This window comes from Talpa occidentalis, unplaced genomic scaffold (genome assembly GCF_014898055.3).
Source record: "Talpa occidentalis isolate TD23 unplaced genomic scaffold, MPIMG_talOcc4v2.1 talOcc4.8, whole genome shotgun sequence".
Lineage (NCBI taxonomy): Eukaryota > Metazoa > Chordata > Mammalia > Eulipotyphla > Talpidae > Talpa > Talpa occidentalis.
This window is the reverse complement of record NW_023605194.1, coordinates 117,816,354-117,833,845: the sequence shown is the minus strand read 5'-3', so window position 1 is coordinate 117,833,845 and position 17,492 is coordinate 117,816,354. Positions and strand designations below refer to the sequence as shown.

At 51.3% G+C, this 17,492-nt stretch overlaps 1 long non-coding RNA gene across 1 annotated transcript; it reads right to left on the bottom strand.

Moving 5' to 3' along the window:
• Positions 1 to 7,995: 7,995 nt before the first annotated feature.
• LOC119234207 (uncharacterized) lies at positions 7,996 to 9,461 on the bottom strand. Its single transcript, XR_005122559.2, has 3 exons — positions 9,142 to 9,461; positions 8,776 to 9,005; positions 7,996 to 8,676 (listed from the first exon to the last, which is right to left on the bottom strand). It is a non-coding gene; the product is annotated as an uncharacterized LOC119234207 (long non-coding RNA).
• Between the last annotated feature and the right edge of the window lie 8,031 nt (positions 9,462 to 17,492).

The window sequence follows — 17,492 nt, the reverse complement described above, 5'->3', positions numbered from 1 at the left end:
GCCTGCAACGGCGGGCGCGAGCAGGCAGAACCGCTGGTCTCTGCTTTTGCTGCTCCCCAAAGGGGAAGAATTTTGCAGGATTTCTGCAGCTTTAAATGGGAGCGCGGGCAGGACTCCTCCTCACGAGGGCAAAGCGAGCCGTTTCTTTGGAGGCTGTAGCTGCCACCCGCACTCCCCGGCCAGCTGGCTCTTTCATTTCCCACGGAGCTCGGAGCTCGGACTTCCGTTTGCTAACCCCGGGGTCAGGAGACCGCTCAGCTGACTGCTGTGTCAGTGGGGGAGCCGCGCCCGGGGCAGGGCCTTGCCTCCTCCAGAGCCAGCCGCTCGGTCGCAGGCGCTGTGCTCCCCGCCGGCACCCCTGCTCTGAGTTCTCAGGGGGATGACGTGGGGTGTGGTCTGGAGTGCGAGGGCCCCAGGGAGAGCAGGGAGCACAGAGCCGGACCTGCAAGAACTTGGCATCGTCGGTGGACGAGGCAGCCCAGTCTTTGTAGGGTGTTCAGTGCGACGCTGACCCGGAGCAGGAGGAGGGTGGACGCGAGAAAGGCTGCTCTCCGGGGTTCGTGAGCAGGCCGTTGGGGTGTCGGTGGCCTGAGGAGTCCTGTACCCTGACGGTGCTGACTCGCCTACCCCAGTGTCTCAGATTCATCTCACTCAGTCGCCGCTTTTCACCGAGCTTGTGTTTTAGGCCAAGCATTCGTTGAGAAGAAACCAAAACATCCACGAGGGGTGCTTGGCCCTGTGGGGTTTACATTTCCATGGGAACGGACAGTGCAGCTCATGGCTCGTGAGGTGGTGAAACGCGCTACGGGAGAGGCAGAGATAGAGCCAGGGCGGGGACGCAAGGTTGAGTCTCCACCCCCTGCAGACTCTGAGGGGCCGCAGAAAGCGCTTGGGGACCCCCGAGTTGGCCCTCCCTCAGGGCCTGGGCAGCCTGCGGTCTAGACCCAGGTTTTGTGTCTTCTCTGAAGGGGATGTCTGTGAGACCCCCCCACAGCCCAAAGGTACTTTGCATTTAACGCACAATACCTGTGGCAGGTGAGCCGTTACCTGTTCAGTGACCATTTCCACCCAGCGCGGTCTTTCAGGGAACAGACTGTCTCGATCACTAAATTGGAGACTAATAACCACTAGATGTCGGTGTTATCACTGAGGAGTCGGATGATCTTAAATTTCTTTAACAGGCTGGATGACCTAGATAACACGTTCCGTAAGTGGATATTTAAAAATACCTTCCCGATTTATGAAGATACGGCCGCGTAACCGGCACCGCAGGTCCTGGATGAGAAAGACGACTCATAGAATTTGGAACAAGATTTAAGGAAACACAAGAGCGCAGCAAACACCTATCGACCAGGCTCAACCTGTGGGCCAGAGGGCTTGTGCTTTTCCTCCCTGTGAGCTGGATTATTGAGCGACTGTTAAGTGCCGGGTGCTCAGCGCGGCCGGGCGGGGAGCACAGCAGTGAGATCGTGTACCTGCCCCCCGCGCCGCCGGGCTCACCCTTGGCCTCTCCGGCTCAGCCCTTCGCGGCTGCCCTGCGGGAGACTCGGAGTCCTAAGCCAGCCTGATTCTTAGAGACAGACTCCAAAAGGGCTACCTCGCTCTTCAACATCATGACGTGTTCAAAACAACATCACAGAACAAAAATATCCTGTGAAGAGCGAGGCACCCAGCACCCTCCCCCATGCCAGCTGGTGGCGCAGGCGGCGGCTGGGTAGTGGCTCGTTCCCAGGGAGCAGGGAATGACTGGCTAAGCGCGCGCGTGCTCTGCAGGTCAACGCAGTTACATTCCCGCAAGGCCAACGTTTTGCTTTGTTCAAAGCCGTTTCCCTGGGCCTAGGAGGGTGCCTGGCGTTTGTGGATGTGCTAATATCAAAGCTGTGTTGAATTAGACGAGTGACTGGGTGAATAAAAATAAGCGAAAGGAGATGCATGAGTGCAGAAGGGCGGTGGCTTTCTGGAAGGAGCCCTAGATACGGCGTGTGAGCTGCGCCCCAAACTGTGGTCGAGACGAGCAAACCAGACACCAAACGCTCTGTGATAAGAGGGGGCCCCTGGGCTCTTGATGCACTACTGTGGGGGACAGCGAAGTGGCACACGGGTCCTGGGGGCAGACAAGACGAGGACTTTATCCAGCCCCGCCAGCCTCCCTCCCTGGGCTGAGGTCGAGTTCTTGTAGGAGAGTGAGTCTCGGGCGAGCGGCTCTCCTAGGCCGCTCATGCTCTCTCAGTCCCTGGGACCTCAGTGCCTGGCTCTCTCTCTAGGGTGCGATGAGGGTGCGCGGCACAGAGGGCTCCAAAGCGCCTGGGCTACTCGGCCCCGCAGGGCTACTGTTGGGTCAGATCGTGATGTCCGTGTTTGCACAGGCCGTCGTGGGCGTCGCTGGCCACGCTGTGTTCCTCGGAGATATTTTGTGCTTTGAGGTTAGAGCCAGGGCTGAAATTAATGAGCGATTTGCAAGTTTGGCAGTTGTAGCCAAGATTCAGATTTCTTTACAAAAGACAGTATTGAAATGATCAACACCTATGAATAATTAGCTGTGTGTCGCGTGGTCCCTGCCAGAACGCTCATGTTTTGGGAATAACTGTTTCTGATTTTGACAGAGCGACATGCTCGGTGGGCCTCGCGCTGTACTCCCTGCTCCAGGTTTGCCCACAGAGACAACAGTGGCGTCTCTCCCTCCTGTCAGATGCATCGCAGGGTCCCTGCTGGGATTCCACTCTGGGCGGGGTGTGCCCTTGTGGATGGATGGAGTCTGTGGGCAAAAGCGCCTTCTCTGAAGCCGAAGGGGGTGAGTTTTCTGCTGGGCACTTTGTCGGTGTCGTTGTCGGTGAGGGAACGGAAGGGGTTCCCCCCACTACACCTGGATACAACCCTCAAGCGTGGCATTTTGGGGTGTAACCTCCTTTCTGCGTGCCCTCCATCTTGGAGGGTCTCCCCACCTGTTACCCGGAGGACCCGAGTTGACCTGCAGCCCAGCATTTGCACTTTCATGCAGTCGGGGCTGTTGACAGAGGATGTGGGTCTCTCCTAAGTCAAAGAGCCTATGTTCTCTGGTACATGCTATTGCACTCGCGGCTCTTTTTACCAGTTCTTTGAAAGTCTTAAGTTTTTGCAGAAATGTGCAATTGGCAGTCATTTTCAGAAAGGGTGCCTTGATTTTTTTTTTTAATTAGTCAATTCAGACTTTGATTTACTACTGTAAATATTGTGTTTAGTATAATAGTAATTGAGACAGGCTATTGGGGAAAAAAAGGACAACTTTGATTTAAGAATGATGTATTTAAACTAGAGGAAATCCAAAGATGTCCACGGAGACTTCCACAGAAGGAGGTTTCATGTTAGTTCAACAGTGAAGAGCAGTGACAGAGTGACTGGAGAAGCCTTAGTTCTGCTGACCTTTGAGGAAGGTCACCCCGTGCCCCATCTGCGTGGCGTGAATCCAGCCTCTGTGGCGGCCGGTGTCATGGTCCCCAGCTCTAAGGGCAGATGATATTCTACATTATTTCTCACAATGGCCATTTGAGATCCATTCTCTGATGGCTTCATCATAATATTGAATTAGCATATAAAAATGTTCATAGTTTAGTTTCAGCAAAACATTATTGTCCAAAATATTAATGAGTACTATTAGTTTAAATTTTATTAGGTATACCATTTTATTTGTATTTGACTTTCACATTTTTGTCCTTGATCTATAAATACCAGAGATTTATTGCTGGTCTTATGTGCATGTTCATTTAGAAAGCGTTATAGCGAAAGGACTAGTTAATGCTGGTGACTGTCCAGAATTTTTACTTTATTTATTTATTTATTTTTCCTAAGATTTATTGATTTATTTATACAATCACTGGGTACAGTCAGAAGCGCGGGAGGGTGAGAGAATTCACCAGAGCCAGAGCGGGGAGCAGAACAGGCAGACTGACGAAATGCTCTGCTGAGGGGAGTAGAGGGCGCGCAGGAGAGGTCTGTGCACCATGTGGGACCCTCACCAGTGGCCGGGGATTGAACTGGTGCTGCAGCTTCGCAGCCCAGCGCTCAACCGCTGCGCCACCAGGGGAGGCCCCAGAATTTTTACTTTAGAGGGTGTGTGCATTTGTGCACGAAATCGAACACAGTGGAATGTTCTAATGCTTAACGTTAGGGAATATTGTCGCTGTTTTTGTCACATTTCTTGGTCTTTGGGGGTCACAGTGGATTGATTCGTCTAGTCATGTGGTAGGTTTCTTAGAAGAGAGACGAGGAAGTTGTGACAATAAGTACACACATGTAGCGGCACACAGAGAAAAGACTATTGTCAGCCACACGCAATTAAAAGACCCATCACAGTAAGAGGCATAAGATTCAATACTGTCCTTCTTTGCCTGAGGAGGGACATGCTAAGAGGACTCAATAATATGCTCATGTCTTTTGTGTAGCATTTAAATTTTTTGGATAAAGGGTTTCTCCCAAACTATTAGGCATTTTAAAAACCTTGGAATGGGTTTAAATATTTTGAACAACTCTAGATTGTAAAATGGGTCTTTGGTTTTTGCAGCCAAAAATAAAAGATTGAGGTCAGAGGGTAAAGGACAATACGGTTAGACTTTAAATGGAAAGGGAACAGAGACAAAGGGAGAATGACGAGGGCGGTAATTACGCCTTGCAGTATCATTAGATATGATAACAATAATTTACAGCTTTCCACGACCGTCCACTCGCTGGGCACGCAGGAGCACGCGATGGCAGGACACGTCCTATTTTTCATTGTTGCTTTTTTCTAGGAAGCGATGGCAGTCACTTGCCGTGGATCGGGGAGCTAAGCAGCGTCAGTTTAGACTCTTGTCTTCAAAGAAGCAAAGGCGGGGTGGCTTGGGCCTTTTAGCCACCTGCAAAGTGTGTGGCAGCAGTCAAGTGCTAACAAGATATTGAGGTGATTATTTCTAAGAGCACAGTATTTAAATTTGTGAAAGTTAATTTGGCATTATCTTGAGCATCGAGTTAATGTTCCTACCAACTTAACAGCTGAACTATGACACATTATCCCATAGTGTTAAATTGAACCAAGACCTTCTGGGTTTTGATCTTGGGAAATAGGTCATTAATCAGATCAGATTTTTAGATGCTGCCGTTAGTTTAGAGGAAGCCCCGGTCAGGGAGACTGGGGAAACACATTCTCCATGACCGGAAACGGAACTAGTTAACTGTTGAATTTAAATCAATATAAAGGTCCCATATTGACCCGGGTGGATAACTATGTCTGTTTTCTCTCTTGAACATTAAATTAAATCAAAGATCTAATTTATATTTAGTTTTCAAGGCATATTTACAGAGAACATTGTAATCATTTATGCATTTTCCTTGAATTAGAACTGAGACTTCCAGTGCCCACGTTGATCCTAACGAGAGGCAATTCCTTTTTCAGAGGTTTCTCTGAATCCGAATGCTCAAGTAGTCAGTTTCTTTTGCGCAGCGCTCTGCCGGATGGAAGGGTTACTGGTTGCAAGATTTCCAGGACCTGCTTTAGGGTGGACTTCATTATCAAGAGACATGAACCCCGGATGGAGGGTCTTGCACATTTCGCATGATCTAAGTACACCAGGTAGATGGTGTAAAGCAATGTAGCTAGTTCATCCTTCTGCCCAGAGAGCTAGAGTGTCCAGTCCCTGCCCTGGGTTATTCCGGCCAGCGGTCAGGCACGCAGCTGTCTCGACGTTTCCGCGAGAGTGCAGGTGCGGAGCAGCGCGCTGGTTCTTGTCATGGGGGTCGCATTAAACGTTCCTCCCTATGTACATTGATGCCTTTGTTAAACATGTGAGCTAAGTGCCACCCCCCCCTTCCCAGCTGCTGACGGAGCCAGCCACTGGCTCTCAGGAGAAAAGCGCTTCCTGAGGCTCCTCCCAGCCCTTGAGCCAGGCGCGCCAGTGCACGCAGGCCTGGCTGATCCTTCTGGGGGCGCTGGTTACAACGTGGCACAGACGCTGTTCTGTTTGTGCGGACAACTGTGCCTCCCTGCGTGCCCGCTCGGCCAGCACGCTCGGTCTCTTTAGAAGACACTGACCGCCGACTAAGACTCCAGGTGTTTCTTGAAAAATACTGTCAGACCAAAGTTTTATTGGACAGGAGAGCTGGTGAAGCTGCCTGCGTGGCTGGGATGTGGGAATTAGGAAAACGGGAGCCAGTTTGCCATGAAGGGGTAGATGAGCCACGCACCTTTCAGCAAAGAGGGGTTTCCCTTGACCGCCGAGCACACACGCTTGTGTGGCTTTCTGGCCACTACCGAAGGTCAGCAGACGTGGCTCTGTGGCCCTCGGCTCTCTTGGAAGAGGCTGCTGTGGAACCACTTGCCCTGGCGAATCTGCTGCGACAGGCAAGGCCACAAACTTCGGGGCTCTCACCGCAGAAATGCCGCTGCGACCCTAGGTGCAGCCTGGACATGGCGCACAGCTCATCGCGGCCGGTTCAAGAGGAGCTGTGAGATGAAGCAGCTTGTGCAGGAGAAGGGCCGCTGTGGTTTGGTGTGGGGTGCACGTTCTCGCCTACCCAGGAGGAGCCCCCCTGCAGATGGAGGGAGGTGCGGAACAGCCACAGGCCACGCAGCGCAATGAGGCCTTAGCCCGAGACCAGCCAGCTGGGCCCCCTTTGTGCCACGTCGGCCTTGTCTTTTAATGGCAGAGCAGGCTCTTCCCGGGAATGAAGCCTGAGAGGGACTCTCCTATCGTGCTGATGGACTTCCCGGGCCTGAGAACAGGTCTGACCTAGCAAGTCACTTTCGTGGCTGCCAAACACAGCGTTTGCAAAGCTCCTTCTACTTATGCGATATTTTTACGCTGCTCTCTCCCTTCGCACGCGTGTGCACAGCCGAGAGCAGCGGGGACTTCTGAGTTAAAAACCCGCCTTGGGAAGGCAGAGCAAAGGGCGTCCCGGGAGGTCGTCGCAGCCGCGAGCTGGAGTCTGATGAAGTCCCTGGCGTTGTTCCGAAGCAGTGTCGGGGGAGATGTGGCCCCAGCGTGGAGGAAAGCCGGCGTGAGCCGCAAGCAGATCTGTCTGTTATCACATCATTGAAAACGCTGTGGCAGGTTTCAGAGCATCTCTGTGACCTTCCCGAGCATGTGGGGTCCACCAGATTCTTCTGAGAACTCAATTGGGATTCAGCAGCGAAGCCCAGGGCGCTGTGTCTGATGAATGAGGCATGAAGCAGTGACAGCACAGAAAATAGTTAAAAACTCTGCAAACGGGAGTTTCTTCTACTAAATAATGTCTGAGAAATCAAACAGGACTGCTGTCTCCCTGCTGGAAACACTCCACGGGCGACACGCCGCTGTTGGAAACACTCCACGGGCGACACGCTGCTGTTGGAAACACTCCACGGGCGACACGCTGCTGTTGGAACAAACCCAAGCGCTGCAGCGTCTGCGGAACCAGGCCTGGCCCTCGGGGTCTTGCTGTGGGTTTCCTCCCTTGGGCTCCCGCTGTCAGAGCTGCACGGGATGGGCCGCTGTGCCCGTGGCTTGTTCTTGCGCCGTCCTGGAGGGGGAATGGGGGATGGGCCCTGGCTTACCGAAGGCCGCCTTCCCTGTGTCCTCACGTGATGGCTGGAGGGAGGAGGATGGTAGGAGAGCGAGGGGGAGAGAGGGAGAAACCTCTTTCCTCCCGATCTGCCTTGGGTCCTGTTGGATGAGGACCGCACCTTCGGGCCTCAATGATCCTTAGTTACTTCCTAAAGACCCTAGTCCTGGGTATAATCACAGCGCCAGGCTTGCGGATTTTGCTTCTGGGTGCCAAGTGTTTCTCTTCGGGGTTGTGGTTTTGGAAGAAAGTGAAAAGACGTGGTAGATGCCGAAGACGGAAGTCCCGGGCTAGCGTCACCACCGAGGACAGTGCCTGCGTGTTTGGGGTTCTCTCTTTAGTCCCTGATTGCACTAGTGCGACGCGCCGCCTGCTCAGGGTACCAGGACACCTGTCCCGGTAGGTGACTTCATAATAGGAAGTGGTTCTACTGGATGTTGTTTATTCATTTGCTATTTCAAAATTGCTAGAATCTTCTTTATCCTTTAAGCTGCATTCAGTTTCAAGTAACAGAAAACCCCAGAAATGGTGTCTTAAATTGTGAGACTCTTTATTGTTCCCATGATGAGGTGCGCAGAAGTCTCAAGCTGGACTCACATCCAATAATCACGGATGAGTGCGGGACTAAGGCCAGGATGGGGCAGAGAGGAGTCCGGGGGAGGGACGGCCCCCACCCCAGCCCAGCCCTCTGGCTGCTTCTTGGGCTGGTCAAATAATCAAATTAACATCAGACATTTAGTAGGAGGGGAAAAAACCACAAATTTAGTTACACGGATATGGGAATCTACATAGAAATGACGATTCCAAGTTCGCTGTGTCCTGAGTTAGCCAACGGGGCAGGGCCCTGGGCTTGGGGGGAGGGGAGGGGTCACAGCACCAGCAGGGTCCTGGGTGATGGCCCTGCGGGGACCGTGGGGGTGTTTGCCACCATGGACAGGCTTCCCACACAGAGAGGTTGCGGTAATAACCCGGATGCTGGGCGAGCGCCTCCGTTTCCATTCCTCTGGGAAGTTAAGGGCGTGATGCAGTTTCTGATGGGTCTTCAGGGTCTGGTTTCACCTCAGCTTGAATAAGCCACGTGCCAAGGTCACTCTCTCAGGGCGGCCTGTTCTGACCATCCTGGGGGCCCTGACGTTAAAGAGGCAAATGGGAGACAAATGTGATTAGAGAGAAGATGGTGTTTTCTAACCCGCCCTCCCACTCACCCTGGACGGCCTCTCTTCTTACGTTACTCATTCTTTTGCCATGTCGAAGACGCAGTATTCCCTCCCGGATCACTGGCTGGGGATAGCGTAATGTTTATTTCCGGAGCTCGCCAGTCACGGCCAGTCACCCAGGACACGTTTACCTGAGCGTCCTGGGGAAGCGGGAAGGCCACAGCTGAGCTGGCTCCATGCAGGGCGTGGGGTATCGTCAGGAGGAAATGGCCATTTTCAGGCTGTGATTATGGTTTTCACCTGGTGAAGAACAAGGAAAAAAATTAGGAAATGAAAGGCCATTTTGACACCTTAGCCCTAAGCGTCTGCATTAAAATAAGAGGAAATTAATGTTCCTATAGCAAGGGAAATAGGTTACAAGCTGAAGCCTGCAAACCTCTTCACACGTCCAATGTCGTGCCCAAAAGAAGTTCATGGGCTGCTGTTTATTTTCACTGAAATGAGGTGAGAGTCCAGCGCTGGGAAGAAGTTAGCGCGGAGTGCCGGGTCGGATGGACTGAGCTTCCCCGGGAAGGAGGGTCCGTCCTTGCTTTTCCCCGTTCCCAGACTTGCTGCTGGGACGTCCCCGCAGCTCGTGAGGCCGCGCCTTGGACACGGCTCAGCTCCCCGCCGCGCGGGTCCTGGCCTCCTCCCCGGAGAGGCCTCTGGCTGTGCGACACGGACGCTGCAGATGGACACTCGCGGGGAGGCGGGTTTCCAGGCAGGCGGGTAACCCCAGCGGGGGACGCCGCCCCAAGCCGGGGGAGCCGCGGCCTTGTGTTCACGCGCAGGGCCTGGGGCTGACCTCCCTGCACGGAGAAAGGCAATTCAGCGGGGGCAGGGGTGTCAGGGCAGGGGTGTCAGGGGGGCAGGCGCCTCACAGCGGACAAGGCTCTGCCGGGACAAGAGCGTCTCCCTGTTGGGGACAGGTTGCCTGAGATGCTGCACATCACACACACACCACACACACAGAGCACACGCTGCACACACACCACACACTCACTACACACCCCCCCCCCACTGCACACCTCACACACCTCAGACATACCACACACACAGCACACTCATGACACCACACACACCACATGCACACACACTCACACCACACACACTACCCCCCCCCGCACACCGCACCCCACACCCCCCCAGCACACACCGGCACGCGGACGCCCTGGCGACGGCCCCGCGAGAGGGCGGCCGGGCTGGGGCACCCGCCGAGGAGAGGCCGCGGCCTCGGCGCGTCCTGACGGGTCCGGCAGGGCCTGCGCGCGGCGCGGCCGGCCCGGAACAGCCGTTGGGGTTTGCGCTTCACCTCGTTCTCCTCGGCGGGTGGGCTGGAGGGACCCCGGGGGCGCCCGCCGGGCTCCCCCCGCCCCAGGGCGAGGCGGGGTCCCCCGGCCCCAGCGCAGCGCCCCCCGCGGCCCGCCCCCCAGACGCGGGCGGGGACGGCTGGGCCGCGAGGCCTGAAGTTTCCAGGAACAGACGGAAAAGGCGGGCGGAGCCGGCCGCGCGGTCTGCGGAGGGGGTAGGGGGGGTGGGGTGGGTGGAGGCAAGAATAAAGTAAATGCTTATGCCCACCCGTCATTTTTGAGGGGGCAAATACTGTTTCAATGAGACTTAGACATTTTGAGGGGGAACAGAATCCACCAGAATCAGGACGTTTTGCCGGAGCGGGGACAGTCCTGTCAGAGACAAGCCGCGGCGGCCGGGGCCTGTCAGGGGCGCCTGCTGCCTGGACGCCTCTAGTTGCAGGTGACGGGCGACGAGCCCGCTGAAAACCATCTGGTCAGCCGGCTTTCAAAGCAAGGGCATTGATAGTCCCGAGTCGGTCGTCCTGATTGTTTTAATCGCAGACATCCCAGACTTTCCTCTTGAGGTTGTTTGATCTTTGAGAGGGGGTGAGCTGGAATCAGTTAATCTGGGCTTGTGTCTGCGCACAGGAGGAAAACCTGTGCCCCTTAAGATCAAGGCCTCCTCTGTATAAAAGGCCTTTAGAAAACTTCCTTTCCAGTTGCTCGAATACCATTTTCCACAGAAGCCCCCAAACGGAGTGTGGGATGGGACTCACGTGAAACCCATCAGGATTATTCGAGGACTGAATCCCCCAGGCCTACATAAAGTAGAGGTGCTCAGGAGCAATTAGATTCAGCTGTGCTAACAAATAACTCCATCATCTCTGGCTTTGAAAGCAACAAACCTTTCTTATTTGCCGTCTCCATGTAATTTTGGTGTCCTCAGTCTGAGTCAGGCTAAAAGAGCACCTTATTTCTGGAAAAGTCTAGCGTAAACGCCACCGACTTATGTTTTTTGAATAAGATTTTCTCAGCCATAAACTACACTCAATGAAATCCATCTATTTAAAATGTTAAATAAAAGGTATTTTGGTGTTTACATCCGTGAAATTACTGCCATAATGAAGATATGAATCTTTTCCATCAAATCCCCTTGAGCCTTTGCAAGCTATCCCTCCATGGGATAGCTTGTTATTCATGGGGGATAACAAAATGTCCCAGGCAGCAAATGATCTGCTTTTGTTACTCTGGATTAACTAGAATTTTCTGGAAATTTATATAAATGCAATCATGCATAATGCATTTTTGTGTCTGGCTTCTCTCATTGAGAGCTGGGATTTTGAAGTTCACCCATATTGTTGCGTGTATCATAGTATGTTCCTCTTTATGCTTTGTAATTCATCATATCAATACACCATATTTTGTTTTTCTGTTCATCTTTGGGTAGTTTCCTTTTCTGTCTGTCTTGAATAAAGCTGTTATGAACACCCATGTAGAAGTTGTTGTGTGAGTATATGATTTCTTGTTTCTTATGTAAATATTATAATTTTGTTTTAAACAGTCATATGTATTAAAAGGAAGTTGGGAACAAAATATAGTTTTATGTTTTTGTAGATATTTATTATTTCTTATATTTTTCATTTTTATTTCTTCCTGACGATCCAAGTTTCCCTCTGGTATCACTTCCATTTAGACTAAAGAACGTCCATTGTACTTTTTTTGGTGATGTTTTGTTCACAATAGTTTTATTTTACTTGAAAATGTATTTGTTTGTGTTTCATTAAGTTAATCTTTGATGGGTATAGAAATCTGGGGTCTTAAATTCATTTTTCATTGCCTTAAATGTATTGTTCCACTTTTTGCTGGCTTCCATAGTGTTTGATGAAAAGTCGTTGTAATTCCCAGAACAGACTTGCTACGTGTAAGATACTGGTGCACGTCTTTCAAGTCTTTCAAGACTTTGTTTATTTTTGTTTTTCTATAAATTGAATATAATGAGCCAATAGATGTGGTTTTCCATGTACCTGGTTTGATGTTCAGGGACCTTTTTCGAATAGATGCATTTGTGTTTTTCATCAAATTTGGGATGTTTCAGACACTATTTATTCAAATATATTTTTATTTCCACTTTTTGTTCTCCTTTTCTGTGATTCGAACTACATATGCATGCCAGATTTTAAAAATCTCTGCCTCATAGGTCCCTGAAGTTGTTTATGTTTCTCTCCTTTTTCATTTTAATGAGCTTTTGATCTTTTCCTTTTGAAATTATCTTTTCTTGTTGAAATATTTCCCCCATGTCATCTCTTTCTGATTTTCAACTCATCTATTGCATTTTTTTCTTTGAATTTTGGGCTATATTTTTTAGTTGTGGAATCTGGTACATTTTTATAGTTTCCATTTATCATTTGGAATCACTGTTCTTCTCTTTGTTAGAATTGTACATTGTTACACATCAGAGGATATGGTGGTCCTTGTTATAATAGCTGCTTTGAAGAGTTCTTACATTGATTTCAACTTTTGGATCATGTCCAGGTTGGTCTCTCTGTTGGTTTTCTTTTTCCTTAAAAATGGGTTCTTCGTATTTCAACTAATATCTTGTTCCCCCCTTAATATTGTAATTACTCTGCTGTGGAAACTCTGTATTCTGTTAAATGGCTCCAAAAATGATGTTTTTATCACGCGATAATTTTCTCAATTAAAAAGTTTTATCTTGTTTTTGATGAATTGAAGCTCAAATTTCAGTCTCTTATTTTAGATTGAAATATGAGCTGATTAGAGTCTGTGCGGATCATCTGTGGTTCAAAGATTAGACAAAGACTTGGGGTTTATTCTTAGACCCTAGAGCTAAAAGTATTTGTTTCTCTGGATTTTTCTTTTGCTTTTTATTGGCTTTGGTTGCTATAGGCTCTGTCCTCTGGATTTTGAATGAGAAAGATTGTGTGTTTTCTCCTGTTAATTTGGATTGTTTGCATATTGCCATGAGCACAAAGCTTAGGTGTGTAGCCAGGAGACCCACCAGGTCATAGTCTTTTTCCTGTAAGCTTTGACTTCTATGAAGTCAAAGAATGGCTTTCTCTCATTCCGTAGAGCTTTTAGCTAGTTGCTTTTTTCTGTTACATGTGGGAGAGATTAAGCCACCATGATGGTAGTTTAAAGATTAGGCCCAGTAAGGGATTAACAACAGCAGCAAAAAAATGCAGCAGAAGAATATAACCATATACTTCAATGAAAGCTGTGTCAGTGTGGTCTCTTAGGGTATATGATCGCGCACTATTTTTGGATGTAATATTTTCAAAAATAACTGAAACCAGGGAAAGCGAAATGAGGGGGGCACCGCTGTATGCCCCATTTCAGTACTTGCACAAGTGAAACCTGAGCCTGAAATTGTTCTGAATCGAGGTTTTCAACTTTTGTCAGCCATCAGGCTGTGACCTCGGATCTCATGTGTCATTCTTTGCATTTTCTTGATGTCCATGAGCCTGCCCATCTTTTATATCTCTCAGTAAGTGGTGTTCCATGAGTTATGTGGCCCCATCGTTGGTTGCTTTTCTGTTGAGTCTGTTGAAGAGAACACAGCAGGAGTTTTGAGGTTGTAAACAACTGGTGGCTTTTATCCTGGGCTCCTTACCCTCTCTCAGCACTCTTGCTCCAGGAGAAATAATCTCCCTGTTGTTGTCAGCCTTGGCCCTTCGCAAGGAACTGCCCTTTCCAACCCTAGTCAGCAGGTGCCTGTGAGCAATCCTGGAAACGGGGGTCTTCTCCCAGGCAGGCATGTGAGTGGGGCAGCTCCAGCCAGCACTTGGCTGGAACCGAGAACCCAAGACCGAGGCCCCAGCCCCAGCAGCCTGGATCCCAGCGCCAAGAAACCACGGGGCTGCTTGTATTGAAAATCACACAAGCCCCGTCTTTTCTTTACAACAGCTTTGGTCCTCCAAGTGTAGCGCATGGCACAGTAGGATCTAGAAATTTGTTAGAAATGCTAACTCTCAGGCTCCTTTCAAGACCTACTAAGTCAGAGTCTGAATTTTAACAAGGTCCCCAGGTCTTTGACTAAATGAACTTTCTCAGAAAATAAGGATAAAGACTGGGGATAAACATACTACAGACAAATTTCCCCGAAGGCATGAGAATCTCACATTACTACCTACTGGCCACATGGAATTTGAACTTTGAAATGCAGAGGAAGCAATGATAAATCACTGGTTTCCTTCCATTAGAAGTGAACTTAGTGGGGGTCTCTCTGGTGGCTCCAGGAGGTAAGGCACAGCATCACGAAGCTGTCTGCAGCCACCGCAGCATGAGTTCAAGCTCCTGCTAGGGACCTCTCCTGTCTCCCCAGCAGACCTCTCCTGTCTCCTCGCTGCTCCCCTCAGCAGTGTGTTTCAGTGGATCTGCCTGTTCTGCTCCCCACTCTGTCTCTGGTGAATCCGCTCACCACCCCCCCCACCTGTTATGCATCCCAGCTCTTGTTTGCATAAATGAATAAATCTTAAAAAAAAAAAAAGAAATGAACTTGGACAAGATCAATGATAAAGAGCCAAAAAAGAATAGGAAAACTTTTGATGATGGAGAGAGAACTTTTTCTCAGGCTCTTGAGAAACTGCTTGTCTAGGGATTTGAGGAACGTGGAGGGAGCAGCGCGTGGTGCCGGGTACCCACACGCACAGGCGCTCTCTTCTGGGGGTGCTTGTGTCTGCAGGCGCCAGACACTTGCCACAGATTGGATGGATCTTGATTCTTGATTTGAATTTGAGTCTGTTTGGCCATTTTACTGTGACAGGCGACATTTTCAAAGTGTTACAGTCGATTATGACAGGGCTCGGAACGTTCTCAGGAAGCCCTGGCAGCCGCTTTCTTTTTCTTTTTCACTCCGATTACACTTATTGAGATGAAGTGTTTCACATCATGGTATTTGCTCAGGGGGTGATAGGTCTAACCCCCTGTGACTGTATGTCGTCACACCCTGCCCACCGCCAGTGCCCCAGTGACCCTCCACTGTGTTCCCTTGCCCCCCTCACTTCCCCCTTTGGGTTGCACCGATTCTGTGGTCAGATGCCAAGAGTTTGGTTTATTATTGGTTTAGTTTTGATCGACCCTCTGTTAGGCTCCTCCTAGCTCACGTGTGTTTCACCATTCAGCCTTTGTCATCCGCCTTCGGACTCACTTCACCCAGCATTAGTATCCCTTCCGGGTGTCGCAGATGCTGCGACTTCGTCTTTTCATATAGCTGAGTAGCACCCCATTGTCTTAATAGCAACCTAATAATTCTGAGGTCTTTTTAATGTTGGACTTTCCTTCATTCAAAAAGATTGCTTACTGTGGGATCTCACAAGTAAATAAGTTCCATACAGGCTTTCAAAGGGTGACCTTTAAGATTACTACCTCATGGTCTATGATTTTGGGGAAGAATGTAAGTATTTGCATATTTGTTATCCATTAAATTTTTTCTTCTCTCGCAAAAGAAAAATACGTGTTTCAAAAGGACGTCTTGAGGAAATCCGCATGGCTAATCATAGGTGACTGATCCAATGACGATACGTCACTCCGTGGGCCACTGGGCCCTGGAAAATGTTGTTGAGGCGCTTGTCGTGATATGGGAAGATGATGCCGAGGATGTGAGGAAGCATGTTGCCCACGAGAGCGCTGGGGCAGCGCTGCTGTGGAAGGCAGGAGGAGGCCGGCTCAGAGCTCTCCGGGGGCCGCGGGCGCTGTGGGTGCTGCTCTAGCCTTTGGGAAAAAGGTGTCTTTAATCCTGGCTTTTCCCCTAACATCCTCTTAAATTTCTTTCTTTCATGCTGGCCTCCTTCCCCCGCACCCCCCGCCTCCCTCCCTCTTCTCTCCCGCCCCTCTTGCTTTCCAGCAGTCACTAACTGACAAGAAATAGTTTTAAGTGGCATAAAATTTATTTTTCCCGCACAACCCAAGGGATGGACACTCCCCCTAAAAGCAGCGACACATAAATCCAGCGAGGTGGCCTCGCAGGGCCGTGGGCTGGCGCGGGCATGGGATGGGGTGCAGCTGAGGCCACACGGGCCAGCCACCTCCCGGGCTGGTCTGGAGAGTGAATGTGGCTACAGGACAGGCCAGATTCTCAGGCGTGGCTTGGGGTCTGCAGGGAGACACAGGACGAGGGCCTGGCCGCGCTGAGGAGAGGCGGAAGCAGGACACACACACCACAGTTTTCCTTGAGAAAAGTTCTGCGACAATAAATCCAGGTTGTTAACGGAAAGTAGGGTTAGCAAGTGATGGAAATGACTGACCGTCACCTGTCCCACGGACCCTGGAGTTCTTGGGCCTTCCTGTGATCGCCTTTTTAGTCATTTGCTCAGCGGAAGGGCCGGTCTGACACGTGGACGAGAAATGCGCGTCATACCTGGATTTTTATTATTCTTTGTTATACCAAGATGAGTGATCTTAATTTGCCCATCAGGTAAACACTGTCACTGGTGTTTCTCTTCTGCATCACTGGCTTTTAAGCACCAAACTGCTCCCCGCTGTGTCCCCACCTCCCCGGGTCATGCAGCTCTCACCTCTGGCTGCCAGCAGGAGCTCAGCTGCACTGACCCGGGGTGGAGCCAGCCCCAGCCCCAGGCGCCCCATCACCTCTGCCTTCCCTGGGGCCTGCACCTGGCTGGCACCCACGTGCCCTTCCCACTGGGAGCACAGGTCGCAGGAGGCAGGAGTTGGGTATGCTGACTCCTGCCGGTCTGATAGAAGTGACTAGTAAATACTTCACACCACCTTCAAACAGCAGCCCTGGGAGCAGGATCCAGGGCGGTGAGTCATGTCTCCACCATCCATTTGATCATCTTTAGTGCAGTGGCGCATCTAGGAGTGAGAAATGTAGCGGGGAGGCGACAGGCCTTTCAAGCGCCCACGTGGACACCCGCCAAGTTCAGCTTCTGGGTTCATTCCCGTTCCCTTGATTTACTGCGTGGACGTTAAGCCGCCACACGGCCTCGGCGTTTCCCTGACCTGGTCACTCATAACCTCGCTGCACATTTGTAGCTAAGAAACCGCCGTCGCTCAAGGCGGGATTGTCGATTCTCAGTATTTATGCTGCTTTAAATCCGCCATTTATTCACGGGGAAACCTCGGACGTGCGGTGCCCAGCTCCGCGCCTCTCCTGGGAGGCCGAGCGCGTCCTCCGCGCGGCGCCGGGGCTGGCACTGGAGCGCGTTCCCGACGACGGCGCCCGGTGACCGCGGTGGCCACGCCTCGCGTGTCCGCGCTGCCCGCCTGGGGGCCGGGGGCACGGAGCGCCCCCCCCCCCAGCCCGCGGGCTGCCCTGCGCTTCCACGCCCCGCGCGGCCCGGGCCACGGGGGACCCGGCTTTGCAAACACGCGGCCGGCGTCGGGCCGGGGCCGCCCAGGGACGGGGACGGCAGGGCCCGGGCTGTCTGCTGCTTGCAGGCGACGCAGCCCCGAGAGCTGGCGGTGGGGGCGGCCGCTGCCC